Here is an 18,645-nt window from a genome sequence, read left to right on the forward strand (position 1 = left end):
CTGACCACGGATAAACGTTAGAGCTGAGGATGTTGTGTCCAACCTTTGCTTCGCCAGTAAATCTCAGCTATAGGTTGAGGCTATGCAATAGCTGCACCACGTACTTTTCGATATAGAGCTGAGGATGTTGTGTCCAACCTTTGCTTCGCCAGTAAATCTCAGCTATAGGTTGAGGCTATGCAATAGCTGCACCACGTACTTTTCGATATAGAGCTGAGGATGTTGTGTCCAACCTTTGCTTCGCCAGTAAATCTCAGCTATAGGTTGAGGCTATGCAATAGCTGCACCACGTACTTTTCGATATAGAGCTGAGGATGTTGTGTCCAACCTTTGCTTCGCCAGTAAATCTCAGCTATAGGTTGAGGCTATGCAATAGCTGCACCACGTACTTTTCGATATTTGTTGTGTCGCTTCGAGTAAATCTCAGCTATTTGAGGCCTTCAACACGCATTTCCTTCAACATAGCTTTGCCACGAACGACTCGGAACTATTTGTGGAGTTTGCATTTGACATGACTTGTTATTGTTTATTTTTTGTTGTTGTTGTTGATGCAATCGGTTCGAGACGGACGGGCTGTAGTAGAAGCCTTGTTTACAGGCGATGTTTCTGATTGACCTAGCGATCTATAGCGAGGCGATGTTCATTAGAAGACATCTCATCTGATACACCAGACGTGTATTTAAGAAAGGATTCATGTAGACGTGTTTACTGTTCATTAAGGATATGATTCAGTGCCCAGAGGGAAGTCGTGATGTGACTCACATCAACATTCATAAAACACATTCCCAATTGAAAACACCAACTGGTGGCCGAAGCACAACAGTTTGGCATGAGATTCCCCTTTCATACCCAGACAAATATCCCACTCATTTACCATGCCAGCTTCTGTATAGTAGCTGTTATCTGAAAGGGGTATGGGGTAAAACATGTTTTGTTTTTAAAGGTAAATTAATAGCATCACAAAGACCTAGTCGTGATTCCTGCATTTTCACAGACCCTGTAACTAGAATACAGGTATCAGGTCTGCGTAAATGGTGCCCTGCTTCTCTACAGGTATCAGGTCAGTGTGATGGTTCTCTGTAGGTATCAGGTCAGTGTGAATGGTTCTCTGTAGGTATCAGGTCAGTGTGAATGGTTCTCTAGGTATCAGGTCAGTGTGAATGGTTCTCTGCTTCTCTAGGTATCAGGTCAGTGTGAATGGTTCTCTGCTTCTCTACAGGTATCAGGTCAGTGTGAATGGTTCTCTGTAGGTATCAGGTCAGTGTGAATGGTTCTCTACAGGTATCAGGTCAGTGTGAATGGTTCTCTGCTTCTCTGCAGGTATCAGGTCAGTGTGAATGGTTCTCTGCTTCTCTACAGGTATCAGGTCAGTGTGAATGGTTCTCTGCTTCTCTACAGGTATCAGGTCAGTGTGAATGGTTCTCTGCTTCTCTACAGGTATCAGGTCAGTGTGAATGGTTCTCTACAGGTATCAGGTCAGTGTGAATGGTTCTCTGCTTCTCTACAGGTATCAGGTCAGTGTGAATGGTTCTCTGCTTCTCTACAGGTATCAGGTCAGTGTGAATGGTTCTCTACAGGTATCAGGTCAGTGTGAATGGTTCTCTGGTTCTCTACAGGTATCAGGTCAGTGTGAATGGTTCTCTACAGGTATCAGGTCAGTGTGAATGGTTCTCTACAGGTATCAGGTCAGTGTGAATGGTTCTCTACAGGTATCAGGTCAGTGTGAATGGTTCTCTGGTTCTCTGCAGGTATCAGGTCAGTGTGAATGGTTCTCTACAGGTATCAGGTCAGTGTGAATGGTTCTCTGCTTCTCTACAGGTATCAGGTCAGGGTGAATGGTTCTCTACAGGTATCAGGTCAGTGTGAATGGTTCTCTACAGGTATCAGGTCAGTGTGAATGGTTCTCTGGTTCTCTGCAGGTATCAGGTCAGTGTGAATGGTTCTCTACAGGTATCAGGTCAGTGTGAATGGTTCTCTGCTTCTCTACAGGTATCAGGTCAGGGTGAATGGTTCTCTGCAGGTATCAGGTCAGGGTGAATGGTTCTCTGCTTCTCTACAGGTATCAGGTCAGTGTGAATGGTTCTCTGCTTCTCTGCAGGTATCAGGTCAGTGTGAATGGTTCTCTGGTTCTCTACAGGTATCAGGTCAGTGTGAATGGTTCTCTACAGGTATCAGGTCAGTGTGAATGTTTCTCTGCTTCTCTACAGGTATCAGGTCAGTGTGAATGGTTCTCTACAGGTATCAGGTTGAATGGTTCTCTACAGGTATCAGGTCAGTGTGAATGGTTCTCTGGTTCTCTACAGGTATCAGGTCTGTGTGAATGGTTCTCTACAGGTCAGTGTGAATGGTTCTCTACAGGTATCAGGTCAGTGTGAATGGTTCTTCTATCAGGTCAGTGTTGGTTCTCTGTAGGTATCAGGTCAGTGTGAATGGTTCTCTGCAGGTATCAGGTCAGTGTGAATGGTTCTCTACAGGTATCAGGTCAGTTTGAATGGTTCTCTGGTTCTCTGCAGGTATCAGGTCAGTGTGAATGGTTATCTGGTTCTCTGCAGGTATCAGGTCAGTGTGAATGGTTCTCTGCAGGTATCAGGTCAGGGTGAATGGTTCTCTACAGGTATCAGGTCAGTTTGAATGGTTCTCTACAGGTATCAGGTCAGTGTGAATGGTTCTCTGCAGGTATCAGGTCAGTGTGAATGGTTCTCTACAGGTATCAGGTCAGTGTGAATGGTTCTCTACAGGTATCAGGTCAGTGTGTATGGTTCTCTGTAGGTATCAGGTCAGTGTGAATGGTTCTCTACAGGTATCAGGTCAGTGTGAATGGTTCTCTACAGGTATCAGGTCAGTGTGAATGGTTCTCTGCTTCTCTACAGGTATCAGGTCAGTGTGAATGGTTCTCTGCTTCTCTACAGGTATCAGGTCAGTGTGAATGGTTCTCTGCATCTCTACAGGTATCAGGTCAGTTTGAATGGTTCTCTGGTTCTCTGCAGGTATCAGGTCAGTGTGAATGGTTCTCTACAGGTATCAGGTCAGGGTGAATGGTTCTCTGGTTCTCTGCAGGTATCAGGTCAGTGTGAATGGTTCTCTACAGGTATCAGGTCAGTGTGAATGGTTCTCTACAGGTATCAGGTCAGGGTGAATGGTTCTCTACAGGTATCAGGTCAGTGTGAATGGTTCTCTGCTTCTCTGCAGGTATCAGGTCAGTGTGAATGGTTCTCTGCAGGTATCAGGTCAGGGTGAATGGTTCTCTGCTTCTCTACAGGTATCAGGTATGAATGGTTCAGGTATCAGGTCAGTGTGAATGGTTCTCTGGAGGTATCAGGTCAGTGTGAATGGTTCTCTACAGGTATCAGGTCAGTGTGAATGGTTCTCTACAGGTATCAGGTCAGTGTGAATGGTTCTCTACAGGTATCAGGTCAGTGTGTATGGTTCTCTGTAGGCATCAGATCAGTGTGAATGGTTCTCTGCTTCTCTACAGGTATCAGGTCAGGGTGAATGGTTCTCTGCAGGTATCAGGTCAGTGTGAATGGTTCTCTACAGGTATCAGGTCAGTGTGAATGGTTCTCTGCTTCTCTACAGGTATCAGGTCAGGGTGAATGGTTCTCTGCAGGTATCAGGTCAGTGTGAATGGTTCTCTGTAGGTATCAGGTCAGTGTGAATGGTTCTCTGCTTCTCTACAGGTATCAGGTCAGTGTGAATGGTTCTCTGCTTCTCTACAGGTATCAGGTCAGGGTGAATGGTTCTCTGCAGGTATCAGGTCAGTGTGAATGGTTCTCTGTAGGTATCAGGTCAGTGTGAATGGTTCTCTACAGGTATCAGATCAGTGTGAATGGTTCTCTGTAGGTATCAGATCAGTGTGAATGGTTCTCTACAGGTATCAGGTCAGTGTGAATGGTTCTCTGCTTCTCTACAGGTATCAGGTCAGGGTGAATGGTTCTCTGCAGGTATCAGGTCAGGGTGAATGGTTCTCTACAGGTATGGTTCTCTACAGGTATCAGGTCAGTGTGAATGGTTCTCTGCTCTACAGGTATCAGGTCTGTGTGACTGGTTATCTACAGGTATCAGGTCAGTGTGAATGGTTCTCTGCTTCTCTACAGGTATCAGGTCAGTGTGAATGGTTCTCTACAGGTATCAGGTCAGTGTGAATGGTTCTCTACAGGTATCAGGTCAGTGTGAATGGTTCTCTACAGGTATCAGGTCAGTGTGAATGGTTCTCTGCTTCTCTGCAGGTATCAGGTCAGTGTGAATGGTTCTCTGGTATCAGGTCAGTCTCTGCTTCTCTAGGTATCAGGTCAGTGAATGGTTCTCTGCTTCTCTACAGGTATCAGGTCAGTGTGAATGGTTCTCTGCAGGTATCAGGTCAGTGTGAATGGTTCTCTACAGGTATCAGGTCAGTGTGAATGGTTCTCTGGTTCTCTGCAGGTATCAGGTCAGTGTGAATGGTTCTCTGGTTCTCTGCAGGTATCAGGTCAGTGTGAATGGTTCTCTACAGGTATCAGGTCAGTGTGAATGGTTATCTGGTTCTCTGCAGGTATCAGGTCAGTGTGAATGGTTCTCTGCAGGTATCAGGTCAGGGTGAATGGTTCTCTACAGGTATCAGGTCAGTGTGAATGGTTCTCTGCTTCTCTACAGGTATCAGGTCAGTGTGAATGGTTCTCTGGTTCTCTGCAGGTATCAGGTCAGTGTGAATGGTTCTCTGGTATCTCAGTGTGAATGGTTCTCTACAGGTATCAGGTCAGTGTGAATGGTTCTCTACAGGTATCTCAGGGTCTCTACAGGTATCAGGTCAGTGTGAATGGTTCTATCTCAGTGTGAATGGTTCTCTACAGGTATCAGGTCAGTGTGAATGGTTCTCTGTAGGTATCAGGTCAGTGTGAATGGTTCTCTGCAGGTATCAGGTCAGTGTGAATGGTTCTCTGGTATCAGGTCATCTCTGTAGGTCAGGTGTGAATGGTTCTCTGCTTCTCTACAGGTATCAGGTCAGTGTGAATGGTTCTCTACAGGTATCAGGTCAGTGTGAATGGTTCTCTACAGGTATCAGGTCTCTACAGGTATCAGATCAGTGTGAATGGTTCTCTGTTCTCTGCAGGTATCAGGTCAGTGTGAATGGTTCTCTGGTATCAGGTCAGTGTGAATGGTTCTCTACAGGTATCAGGTCAGGTGAATGGTTCTCTACAGGTATCAGGTCAGTGTGAATGGTTCTCTGGTTCTCTGTAGGTATCAGGTCAGTGTGAATGGTTCTCTGCTTCTCTACAGGTATCAGGTCAGTGTGAATGGTTCTCTGCAGGTATCAGGTCAGTGTGAATGGTTCTCTACAGGTATCAGGTCAGGGTGAATGGTTCTCTGCAGGTATCAGGTCAGTCTCTACAGGTATCAGGTCAGGTGAATGGTTCTCTACAGGTATCAGGTCTGTGTGAATGGTTCTCTGCAGTCAGGTCAGGGTGAATGGTTCTCTACAGGTATCAGGTCAGTGTGAATGGTTCTCTGGTTCTCTACAGGTATCAGGTCAGTGTGAATGGTTCTCTGCAGGTATCAGGTCAGGGTGAATGGTTCTCTACAGGTATCAGGTCAGGGTGAATGGTTCTCTGCAGGTATCAGGTCAGTGTGAATGGTTCTCTACAGGTATCAGGTCAGTGTGAATGGTTCTCTACAGGTATCAGGTCAGTGTGAATGGTTCTCAGGTATCAGGTCAGTGTGAATGGTTCTCTACAGGTATCAGGTCAGGGTGAATGGTTCTCTACAGGTATCAGGTCAGTGTGAATGGTTCTCTACAGGTATCAGGTCAGTGTGAATGGTTCTCTACAGGTATCAGGTCAGGGTGAATGGTTCTCTACAGGTATCAGGTCAGTGTGAATGGTTCTCTACAGGTATCAGGTCAGTGTGAATGGTTCTCTACAGGTATCAGGTCAGTGTGAATGGTTCTCTGTAGGTATCAGGTCAGTGTGAATGGTTCTCTACAGGTATCAGGTCAGTGTGAATGGTTCTCTACAGGTATCAGGTCAGGGTGAATGGTTCTCTACAGGTATCAGGTCAGTGTAAATGGTTCTCTGTAGGTATCAGGTCAGTGTGAATGGTTCTCTGCTTCTCTACAGGTATCAGGTCAGTGTGAATGGTTCTCTACAGGTATCAGGTCAGTGTGAATGGTTCTCTACAGGTATCAGGTCAGTGTGAATGGTTCTCTACAGGTATCAGGTCAGGGTGAATGGTTCTCTACAGGTATCAGGTCAGTGTGAATGGTTCTCTACAGGTATCAGGTCAGTGTGAATGGTTCTCTACAGGTATCAGGTCAGTGTGAATGGTTCTCTGTAGGTATCAGGTCAGTGTGAATGGTTCTCTAGGTATCAGGTCAGTGTGAATGGTTCTCTACAGGTATCAGGTCAGGGTGAATGGTTCTCTACAGGTATCAGGTCAGTCTCTGTAGGTATCAGGTCAGTGTGAATGGTTCTCTGCTTCTCTACAGGTATCAGGTCAGTGTGAATGGTTCTCTACAGGTATCAGGTCAGTGTGAATGGTTCTCTACAGGTATCAGGTCAGTGTGAATGGTTCTCTACAGGTATCAGGTCAGTGTGAATGGTTCTCTGCTTCTCTACAGGTATCAGGTCAGTGTGAATGGTTCTCTGCTTCTCTACAGGTATCAGGTCAGTGTGAATGGTTCTCTACAGGTATCAGGTCAGTGTGAATGGTTCTCTGCTTCTCTACAGGTATCAGGTCAGTGTGAATGGTTCTCTGCTATCAGGTCAGTGTGAATGGTTCTCTGCTTCTCTAGGTATCAGGTCAGTGTGAATGGTTCTCTGCAGGTATCAGGTCAGTGTGAATGGTTCTCTGCTTCTCTACAGGTATCAGGTCAGTGTGAATGGTTCTCTGTAGGTATCAGGTCAGTGTGAATGGTTCTCTACAGGTATCAGGTCAGTGTGAATGGTTCTCTACAGGTATCAGGTCAGTGTGAATGGTTCTCTGGGTATCAGGTCTGTGTGAATGGTTCTCTAGGTATCAGGTCAGTGTGAATGGTTCTCTACAGGTATCAGATCAGTGTCTCTACAGGTATCAGGTCAGTGTGAATGGTTCTCTGTAGGTTCTCAGTGTGAATGGTTCTCTACAGGTATCAGGTCAGTGTGAATGGTTCTCTGGTATCAGATCAGTGTGAATGGTTCTCTACAGGTATCAGGTCAGTGTGAATGGTTCTCTGGTTCTCTACAGGTATCAGGTCAGTGTGAATGGTTCTCTGCAGGTATCAGGTCAGGGTGAATGGTTCTCTACAGGTATCAGGTCAGGGTGAATGGTTCTCTACAGGTATCAGGTCAGTGTGAATGGTTCTCTGGTTCTCTACAGGTATCAGGTCAGTGTGAATGGTTCTCTACAGGTATCAGGTCAGGGTGAATGGTTCTCTACAGGTATCAGGTCAGGGTGAATGGTTCTCTACAGGTATCAGGTCAGTGTGAATGGTTCTCTACAGGTATCAGGTCAGTGTGAATGGTTCTCTACAGGTATCAGGTCAGTGTGAATGGTTCTCTGTAGGTATCAGGTTCTCTACAGGTATCAGGTCAGTGTGAATGGTTCTCTACAGGTATCAGGTCAGGGTGAATGGTTCTCTACAGGTATCAGGTCAGTGTGAATGTGAATTCTCTGCTTCTCTACAGGTATCAGGTCAGTGTGAATGGTTCTCTGGTCAGTGTGAATGGTTCTCTACAGGTATCAGGTCAGTGTGAATGGTTCTCTGCAGGTATCAGGTCAGGGTGAATGGTTCTCTGCAGGTATCAGGTCAGGGTGAATGGTTCTCTACAGGTATCAGGTCAGTGTGAATGGTTCTCTATATCAGGTCATGTGAATGGTTCTCTACAGGTATCAGGTCAGTGTGAATGGTTCTCTACAGGTATCAGGTCAGTGTGAATGGTTCTCTGCTTCTCTACAGGTATCAGGTCAGTGTGAATGGTTCTCTGCTTCTCTACAGGTATCAGGTCAGTGTGAATGGTTCTCTACAGGTATCAGGTCAGTGTGAATGGTTCTCTGCTTCTCTACAGGTATCAGGTCAGTGTGAATGGTTCTCTGCAATCAGGTTCTCTGCTTCTCTACAGGTATCAGGTCAGTGTGAATGGTTCTCTGCAGGTATCAGGTCAGTGTGAATGGTTCTCTGCTTCTCTACAGGTATCAGGTCAGTGAATGGTTCTCTGGTTCAGGTATCAGGTCAGTGGTCAGTGAATGGTTCTCTGCTTCTCTACAGGTATCAGGTCAGGGTGAATGGTTCTCTGGTTCTCTACAGGTATCAGGTCAGTGTGAATGGTTCTCTGCAGGTATCAGGTCAGTGTGAATGGTTCTCTACAGGTATCAGGTCAGTTTGAATGGTTCTCTGGTTCTCTGCAGGTATCAGGTCAGTGTGAATGGTTCTCTGGTTCTCTACAGGTATCAGGTCAGTGTGAATGGTTATCTGGTTCTCTGCAGGTATCAGGTCAGTGTGAATGGTTCTCTGCAGGTATCAGGTCAGGGTGAATGGTTCTCTAGGTATCAGGTCAGGGTGAATGGTTCTCTACAGGTATCAGGTCAGTGTGAATGGTTCTCTGGTATCAGGTCAGTGTGAATGGTTCTCTAGGTATCAGGTCAGTGAATGGTTCTCTACAGGTATCAGGTCAGTGTGAATGGTTCTCTACAGGTATCAGGTCAGTGTGAATGGTTCTCTGCAGGTTCTCTACAGGTATCAGGTCAGTGTGAATGGTTCTCTGGTATCAGGTCAGTGTGAATGGTTCTCTGCAGGTATCAGGTCAGTGTGAATGGTTCTCTGCAGGTATCAGGTCAGTGTGAATGGTTCTCTACAGGTATCAGGTCAGTGTGAATGGTTCTCTGCTTCTCTACAGGTATCAGGTCAGTGTGAATGGTTCTCTGCTTCTCTACAGGTATCAGGTCAGTGTGAATGGTTCTCTGCAGGTATCAGGTCAGTGTGAATGGTTCTCTACAGGTATCAGGTCAGTGTGAATGGTTCTCTGGTTCTCTGCAGGTATCAGGTCAGTGTGAATGGTTCTCTGCTTCTCTAGGTATCAGGTCAGGGTGAATGGTTCTCTGCAGGTATCAGGTCAGTGTGAATGGTTCTCTGGTATCAGGTTCTCTACAGGTATCAGGTCAGTGTGAATGGTTCTCTGCTTCTCTACAGGTATCAGGTCAGGGTGAATGGTTCTCTGCTTCTCTATATCTCAGTGTGAATGGTTCTCTGCAGGTATCAGGTCAGTGTGAATGGTTCTCTACAGGTATCAGGTCAGTGTGAATGGTTCTCTGGTTCTCTGCAGGTATCAGGTCAGTGTGAATGGTTCTCTGCTTCTCTACAGGTATCAGGTCAGGGTGAATGGTTCTCTGCAGGTATCAGGTCAGTGTGAATGGTTCTCTGGTTCTCTGTAGGTATCAGGTCAGTGTGAATGGTTCTCTGCAGGTATCAGGTCAGGGTGAATGGTTCTCTACAGGTATCAGGTCAGTGTGAATGGTTCTCTGCTTCTCTACAGGTATCAGGTCAGGGTGAATGGTTCTCTACAGGTATCAGGTCAGTGTGAATGGTTCTCTACAGGTATCAGGTCAGTGTGAATGGTTCTCTGCAGGTATCAGGTCAGTGTGAATGGTTCTCTACAGGTATCAGGTCAGTGTGAATGGTTCTCTACAGGTATCAGGTCAGTGTGAATGGTTCTCTACAGGTATCAGGTCAGTGTGAATGGTTCTCTGTAGGTATCAGGTCAGTGTGAATGGTTCTCTGCTTCTCTACAGGTATCAGGTCAGTGTGAATGGTTCTCTACAGGTATCAGGTCAGTGTGAATGGTTCTCTACAGGTATCAGGTCAGTGTGAATGGTTCTCTACAGGTATCAGGTCAGTGTGAATGGTTCTCTGTAGGTATCAGGTCAGTGTGAATGGTTCTCTACAGGTATCAGGTCAGTGTGAATGGTTCTCTACAGGTATCAGGTCAGTGTGAATGGTTCTCTGCTTCTCTACAGGTATCAGGTCAGTGTGAATGGTTCTCTGCTTCTCTACAGGTATCAGGTCAGTGTGAATGGTTCTCTGCAGGTATCAGGTCAGTGTGAATGGTTCTCTACAGGTATCAGGTCAGTGTGAATGGTTCTCTGGTTCTCTGCAGGTATCAGGTCAGTGTGAATGGTTCTCTGCTTCTCTACAGGTATCAGGTCAGGGTGAATGGTTCTCTGGTTCTCTGCAGGTATCAGGTCAGTGTGAATGGTTCTCTACAGGTATCAGGTCAGTGTGAATGGTTCTCTACAGGTATCAGGTCAGTGTGAATGGTTCTCTACAGGTATCAGGTCAGTGTGAATGGTTCTCTGCTTCTCTGCAGGTATCAGGTCAGTGTGAATGGTTCTCTACAGGTATCAGGTCAGTGTGAATGGTTCTCTACAGGTATCAGGTCAGTGTGAATGGTTCTCTGCAGGTATCAGGTCAGGGTGAATGGTTCTCTACAGGTATCAGGTCAGTGTGAATGGTTCTCTACAGGTATCAGGTCAGTGTGAATGGTTCTCTACAGGTTCTCTGTGAAGGTATCAGGTCAGTCAGTGAATGGTTCTCTGCTTCTCTACAGGTATCAGGTCAGTGTGAATGGTTCTCTGGTATCAGGTCAGTGTGAATGGTTCTCTAGGTATCAGGTCAGTGTGAATGGTTCTCTGGTATCAGGTCAGTGTGAATGGTTCTCTACAGGTATCAGGTCAGTGTAAATGGTTCTCTGTAGGTATCAGGTCAGTGTGAATGGTTCTCTGCTTCTCTACAGGTATCAGGTCAGTGTGAATGGTTCTCTGCTTCTCTACAGGTATCAGGTCAGGGTGAATGGTTCTCTGTAGGTATCAGGTCAGTGTGAATGGTTCTCTACAGGTATCAGGTCAGTTTGAATGGTTCTCTGCTTCTCTAGGTATCAGGTCAGTGTGAATGGTTCTCTGCAGGTATCAGGTCAGTGTGAATGGTTCTCTGCAGGTATCAGGTCAGTGTGAATGGTTCTCTGGTATCAGGTATCAGGTCAGTGTGAATGGTTCTCTGCAGGTATCAGGTCAGTGTGAATGGTTCTCTGCAGGTATCAGGTCAGTGTGAATGGTTCTCTACAGGTATCAGGTCAGTGTGAATGGTTCTCTACAGGTATCAGGTCAGTGTGAATGGTTCTCTGTAGGTATCAGGTCAGTGTGAATGGTTCTCTACAGGTATCAGGTCAGTGTGAATGGTTCTCTACAGGTATCAGGTCAGTGTGAATGGTTCTCTGCTTCTCTACAGGTATCAGGTCAGGGTGAATGGTTCTCTGCTTCTCTACAGGTATCAGGTCAGTGTGAATGGTTCTCTGCAGGTATCAGGTCAGTGTGAATGGTTCTCTACAGGTATCAGGTCAGTGTGAATGGTTCTCTGGTTCTCTGCAGGTATCAGGTCAGTGTGAATGGTTCTCTGCTTCTCTACAGGTATCAGGTCAGGGTGAATGGTTCTCTGGTTCTCTGCAGGTATCAGGTCAGTGTGAATGGTTCTCTACAGGTATCAGGTCAGTGTGAATGGTTCTCTACAGGTATCAGGTCAGGGTGAATGGTTCTCTACAGGTATCAGGTCAGTGTGAATGGTTCTCTGCTTCTCTACAGGTATCAGGTCAGTGTGAATGGTTCTCTACAGGTATCAGGTCAGGGTGAATGGTTCTCTACAGGTATCAGGTCAGTGTGAATGGTTCTCTACAGGTATCAGGTCAGTGTGAATGGTTCTCTACAGGTATCAGGTCAGTGTGAATGGTTCTCTACAGGTATCAGGTCAGTGTGAATGGTTATCTGGTTCTCTGCAGGTATCAGGTCAGTGTGAATGGTTCTCTGCAGGTATCAGGTCAGGGTGAATGGTTCTCTGCTTCTCTACAGGTATCAGGTCAGGGTGAATGGTTCTCTACAGGTATCAGGTCAGTGTGAATGGTTCTCTACAGGTATCAGGTCAGTGTGAATGGTTCTCTGCAGGTATCAGGTCAGGGTGAATGGTTCTCTACAGGTATCAGGTCAGTGTGAATGGTTCTCTACAGGTATCAGGTCAGTGTGAATGGTTCTCTACAGGTATCAGGTCAGTGTGTATGGTTCTCTGTAGGTATCAGATCAGTGTGAATGGTTCTCTGCTTCTCTACAGGTATCAGGTCAGGGTGAATGGTTCTCTACAGGTATCAGGTCAGTGTGAATGGTTCTCTACAGGTATCTCAGTGTGAATGGTTCTCTAGGTATCAGGTCAGTGTGAATGGTTCTCTGGTTCAGGTATCAGGTCAGTGTGAATGGTTCTCTGCAGGTATCAGGTCAGTGTGAATGGTTCTCTGCATATCAGGTCAGTGTGAATGGTTCTCTGGTTCTCTGCAGGTATCAGGTCAGTGTGAATGGTTCTCTGCAGGTATCAGGTCAGTGTGAATGGTTCTCTATAGGTATCAGGTCAGTGTGAATGGTTCTCTGCTTCTCTGTAGGTATCAGGTCAGGGTGAATGGTTCTCTGCTTCTCTACAGGTATCAGGTCAGTGTGAATGGTTCTCTGCATCAGGTCAGGGTGAATGGTTCTCTGGTTCTCTGCAGGTATCAGGTCAGTGTGAATGGTTCTCTGCAGGTATCAGGTCAGTGTGAATGGTTCTGGTTCTCTGTAGGTATCAGGTCAGGGTGAATGGTTCTCTGCAGGTATCAGGTCAGGGTGAATGGTTCTCTGCAGGTATCAGGTCAGGGTGAATGGTTCTCTGCTTCTCTACAGGTATCAGGTCAGGGTGAATGGTTATCTGCAGGTATCAGGTCAGGGTGAATGGTTATCTGCAGGTATCAGGTCAGGGTGAATGGTTCTCTAGGTATCAGGTCAGTGTGAATGGTTCTCTGCAGGTATCAGGTCAGGGTGAATGGTTCTCTACAGGTATCAGGTCAGTGTGAATGGTTCTCTACAGGTATCAGGTCAGGTTCTCTATATCAGGTCAGTGTGAATGGTTCTCTACAGGTATCAGGTCAGTGTGAATGGTTCTCTACAGGTATCAGGTCAGTGTGAATGGTTCTCTACAGGTATCAGGTCAGGGTGAATGGTTCTCTGCAGGTATCAGGTCAGGGTGAATGGTTCTCTACAGGTATCAGGTCAGTGTGAATGGTTCTCTGGTTCTCTACAGGTATCAGGTCAGTGTGAATGGTTATCTGGTTCTCTGCAGGTATCAGGTCAGTGTGAATGGTTCTCTACAGGTATCAGGTCAGTGTGAATGGTTCTCTACAGGTATCAGGTCAGTGTGAATGGTTCTCTGCTTCTCTACAGGTATCAGGTCAGTGTGAATGGTTCTCTACAGGTATCAGGTCAGTGTGAATGGTTCTCTGGTTCTCTACAGGTATCAGGTCAGTGTGAATGGTTCTCTACAGGTATCAGGTCAGTGTGAATGGTTCTCTAATGGTTCAGGTCTGTGAATGGTTCTCTGCTTCTCTACAGGTATCAGGTCAGTGTGAATGGTTCTCTACAGGTATCAGGTCAGTGTGAATGGTTCTCTACAGGTATCAGGTCAGTGTGAATGGTTCTCTACAGGTATCAGGTCAGGGTGAATGGTTCTCTACAGGTATCAGGTCAGTGTGAATGGTTCTCTACAGGTATCAGGTCAGGGTGAATGGTTCTCTGTGTGAATGGTTCTCTACAGGTATCAGGTCAGTGTGAATGGTTCTCTACAGGTATCAGGTCAGTGTGAATGGTTCTCTAGGTATCAGGTCAGTGTGAATGGTTCTCTGCTTCTCTGCAGGTATCAGGTCAGTGTGAATGGTTCTCTGGTTCTCTGCAGGTATCAGGTCAGTGTGAATGGTTCTCTACAGGTATCAGGTCAGTGTGAATGGTTCTCTGCTTCTCTGCAGGTATCAGGTCAGTGTGAATGGTTCTCTACAGGTATCAGGTCAGTGTGAATGGTTCTCTACAGGTATCAGGTCAGTGTGAATGGTTCTCTGGTTCTCTGCAGGTATCAGGTCAGTGTGAATGGTTCTCTACAGGTATCAGGTCAGTGTGAATGGTTCTCTGGTTCTCTACAGGTATCAGGTCAGTGTGAATGGTTCTCTGGTTCTCTACAGGTATCAGGTCAGTCTCTGTAGGTATCAGGTCAGTGTGAATGGTTCTCTGCAGGTATCAGGTCAGTGTGAATGGTTCTCTACAGGTATCAGGTCAGTGTGAATGGTTCTCTGCTTCTCTACAGGTATCAGGTCAGTGTGAATGGTTCTCTGCAGGTATCAGGTCAGTGTGAATGGTTCTCTACAGGTATCAGGTCAGTGTGAATGGTTCTCTACAGGTATCAGGTCAGTGTGAATGGTTCTCTGCTTCTCTACAGGTATCAGGTCAGTGTGAATGGTTCTCTGCAGGTATCAGGTCAGTGTGAATGGTTCTCTACAGGTATCAGGTCAGTGTGAATGGTTCTCTGCAGGTCAGTGTGAATGGTTCTTTGCAGGTATCAGGTCAGTGTGAATGGTTCTCTACAGGTATCAGGTCAGTGTGAATGGTTCTCTACAGGTATCAGGTCAGTGTGAATGGTTCTCTACAGGTATCAGGTCAGTGTGAATGGTTCTCTGCAGGTATCAGGTCAGGGTGAATGGTTCTCTACAGGTATCAGGTCAGTGTGAATGGTTCTCTGGTATCTCTGAATGGTTCTCTAGGTATCAGGTCAGTGTGAATGGTTCTCTGCTTCTCTGCAGGTATCAGGTCAGTGTGAATGGTTCTCTACAGGTATCAGGTCAGTGTGAATGGTTCTCTGGTTCTCTGAAGGTATCAGGTCAGGGTGAATGGTTCTCTACAGGTATCAGGTCAGTGTGAATGGTTCTCTGGTTCTCTACAGGTATCAGGCCAGTGTGAATGGTTCTCTACAGGTATCAGGTCAGTGTTCTCTACAGAATGGTGGTTCTCTGCTTCTCTACAGGTATCAGGTCAGTGTGAATGGTTCTCTGCAGGTATCAGGTCAGTGTGAATGGTTCTCTACAGGTATCAGGTCAGTGTGAATGGTTCTCTGCTTCTCTACAGGTATCAGGTCAGTGTGAATGGTTCTCTACAGGTATCAGGTCAGTGTGAATGGTTCTCTACAGGTCAGTGTGAATGGTTCTCTACAGGTATCAGGTCAGTGTGAATGGTTCTCTGCTTCTCTACAGGTATCAGGTCAGTGTGAATGGTTCTCTGTAGGTATCAGGTCAGTGTGAATGGTTCTCTGCTTCTCTACAGGTATCAGGTCAGTGTGAATGGTTCTCTACAGGTATCAGGTCAGTGTGAATGGTTCTCTGGTTCTCTACAGGTATCAGGTCAGTGTGAATGGTTCTCTGGTTCAGGTCAGTGTGAATGGTTCTCTACAGGTATCAGGTCAGTGTGAATGGTTCTCTGCTTCTCTACAGGTATCAGGTCAGTGTGAATGGTTCTCTACAGGTATCAGGTCAGTGTGAATGGTTCTCTACAGGTATCAGGTCAGTGTGAATGGTTCTCTACAGGTATCAGGTCAGTGTGAATGGTTCTCTGCAGGTATCAGGTCAGTGTGAATGGTTCTCTACAGGTATCAGGTCAGTGTGAATGGTTCTCTACAGGTATCAGGTCAGTGTGAATGGTTCTCTACAGGTATCAGGTCAGTGTGAATGGTTCTCTGCAGGTATCAGGTCAGTGTGAATGGTTCTCTACAGGTATCAGGTCAGTGTGAATGGTTCTCTGTAGGTATCAGGTCAGTGTGAATGGTTCTCTGCAGGTATCAGGTCAGTGTGAATGGTTCTCTACAGGTATCAGGTCAGGGTGAATGGTTCTCTGCAGGTATCAGGTCAGTGTGAATGGTTCTCTACAGGTATCAGGTCAGTGTGAATGGTTCTCTGGTTCTCTGCAGGTATCAGGTCAGTGTGAATGGTTCTCTACAGGTATCAGGTCAGTGTGAATGGTTCTCTACAGGTATCAGGTCAGTGTGAATGGTTCTCTACAGGTATCAGGTCAGTGTGAATGGTTCTCTACAGGTATCAGGTCAGTGTGAATGGTTCTCTACAGGTATCAGGTCAGTGTGAATGGTTCTCTGCTTCTCTGCAGGTATCAGGTCAGTGTGAATGGTTCTCTGGTTCTCTACAGGTATCAGGTCAGTGTGAATGGTTCTCTGGTATCAGGTCAGTCTCTACAGGTATCAGGTCAGTGTGAATGGTTCTCTGGTATCTCAGTGTGAATGGTTCTCTACAGGTATCAGGTCAGTGTGAATGGTTCTCTGGTTCTCTGTGAATGGTTCAGGTATCAGGTCAGTGTGAATGGTTCTCTGGTATCAGGTCAGTGTGAATGGTTCTCTGCAGGTATCAGGTCAGTGTGAATGGTTCTCTGCAGGTATCAGGTCAGTGTGAATGGTTCTCTGGTTCTCTACAGGTATCAGGTCAGTGTGAATGGTTCTCTGCAGGTATCAGGTCAGTGTGAATGGTTCTCTGCAGGTATCAGGTCAGTGTGAATGGTTCTCTACAGGTATCAGGTCAGTGTGAATGGTTCTCTGCTTCTCTACAGGTATCAGGTCAGTGTGAATGGTTCTCTCTCAGTCTCTACAGGTATCAGGTCAGTGTGAATGGTTCTCTACAGGTATCAGGTCAGTGTGAATGGTTCTCTACAGGTATCAGGTCAGTGTGAATGGTTCTCTGCAGGTATCAGGTCAGGTTGGTTCTCTACAGGTATCAGGTCAGTGTGAATGGTTCTCTGGTATCAGGTTCTCTGCAGGTATCAGGTCAGTGTGAATGGTTCTCTGCAGGTATCAGGTCAGGGTGAATGGTTCTCTACAGGTATCAGGTCAGTGTGAATGGTTCTCTGCAGGTATCAGGTCAGTGTGAATGGTTCTCTACAGGTATCAGGTCAGTGTGAATGGTTCTCTGCAGGTATCAGGTCAGTGTGAATGGTTCTCTACAGGTATCAGGTCAGTGTGAATGGTTCTCTACAGGTATCAGGTCAGTGTGAATGGTTCTCTACAGGTATCAGGTCAGTGTGAATGGTTCTCTGCAGGTATCAGGTCAGTGTGAATGGTTCTCTACAGGTATCAGGTCAGTGTGAATGGTTCTCTGCAGGTATCAGGTCAGTGTGAATGGTTCTCTGGTATCAGGTCAGGTGAATGGTTCTCTACAGGTATCAGGTCAGTGTGAATGGTTCTCTACAGGTATCAGGTCAGTGTGAATGGTTCTCTGGTTCTCTACAGGTATCAGGTCAGTGTGAATGGTTCTCTGGTTCTCTACAGGTATCAGGTCAGTGTGAATGGTTCTCTACAGGTATCAGGTCAGTGTGAATGGTTCTCTACAGGTATCAGGTCAGTGTGAATGGTTCTCTGGTTCTCTACAGGTATCAGGTCAGTGTGAATGGTTCTCTGCAGGTATCAGGTCAGTGTGAATGGTTCTCTGCTGGTATCAGGTCAGTGTGAATGGTTCTCTGCTGGTATCAGGTCAGGGTGAATGCTTCTCTGCAGGTCTCAGGTGAATGGTTCTCTGCAGGTATCAGGTCAGTGTGAATGGTTCTCTGCAGGTATCAGGTCAGTGTGAATGGTTCTCTGCAGGTATCTCAGGGTGAATGGTTCTCTACAGGTATCAGGTCAGTGTGAATGGTTCTCTGCAGGTATCAGGTCAGTGTGAATGGTTCTCTGCAGGTATCAGGTCAGTGTGAATGGTTCTCTGCAGGTATCAGGTCAGTGTGAATGGTTCTCTACAGGTATCAGGTCAGTGTGAATGGTTCTCTACAGGTATCAGGTCAGTGTGAATGGTTCTCTGGTTCTCTGCAGGTATCAGGTCAGTGTGAATGGTTCTCTACAGGTATCAGGTCAGTGTGAATGGTTCTCTACAGGTATCAGGTCAGTGTGAATGGTTCTCTACAGGTATCAGGTCAGGGTGAATGGTTCTCTCTACAGGTATCAGGTCAGTGTGAATGGTTCTCTGCAGGTATCAGGTCAGTGTGAATGGTTCTCTGCTTCTCTACAGGTATCAGGTCAGTGTGAATGGTTCTCTGCAGGTATCAGGTCAGTGTGAATGGTTCTCTACAGGTATCAGGTCAGTGTGAATGGTTCTCTGCTTCTCTACAGGTATCAGGTCAGTGTGAATGGTTCTCTGCTTCTCTACAGGTATCAGGTCAGTGTGAATGGTTCTCTACAGGTATCAGGTCAGTGTGAAGGTATCAGGTCAGTGTGAATGGTTCTCTACAGGTATCAGGTCAGTGTGAATGGTTCTCTACAGGTATCAGGTCAGTGTGAATGGTTCTCTGCTTCTCAGGTATCAGGTCAGTGTGAATGGTTCTCTATCAGGTCATCTCTAGGTATCAGGTCAGTGTGAATGGTTCTCTACAGGTATCAGGTCAGTGTGAATGGTTCTCTGGTATCAGGTTCTCTGCAGGTATCAGGTCAGTGTGAATGGTTCTCTACAGGTATCAGGTCAGTGTGAATGGTTCTCTGGTTCTCTGGGTATCAGGTCAGTGTGAATGGTTCTCTGGTTCTCTGCAGGTATCAGGTCAGTGTGAATGGTTCTCTGCAGGTATCAGGTCAGTGTGAATGGTTCTCTGGTTCTCTACAGGTATCAGGTCAGTGTGAATGGTTCTCTGGTTCAGGTCAGTGTGAATGGTTCTCTAGGGTATCAGGTCAGTGTGAATGGTTCTCTACAGGTATCTCAGTGTGAATGGTTCTCTCTACAGTATCAGGTCAGTGTGAATGGTTCTCTGGTTCTCAGTGTGAATGGTTCTCTAGGTATCAGG

The 18,645-nt window shown here is 46.3% G+C and overlaps 1 protein-coding gene across 1 annotated transcript in view; it reads left to right on the forward strand.

Moving 5' to 3' along the window:
- hmga2 (high mobility group AT-hook 2) overlaps nt 1-18,645 on the forward strand; it is a 60,834-nt gene that overhangs the window by 1,230 nt on the left and 40,959 nt on the right. The gene's annotated exons all lie outside the window — the stretch shown is intronic.

The sequence above is a fragment of the Oncorhynchus gorbuscha genome, unplaced genomic scaffold (assembly GCF_021184085.1).
Source record: "Oncorhynchus gorbuscha isolate QuinsamMale2020 ecotype Even-year unplaced genomic scaffold, OgorEven_v1.0 Un_scaffold_1183, whole genome shotgun sequence".
Lineage (NCBI taxonomy): Eukaryota > Metazoa > Chordata > Actinopteri > Salmoniformes > Salmonidae > Oncorhynchus > Oncorhynchus gorbuscha.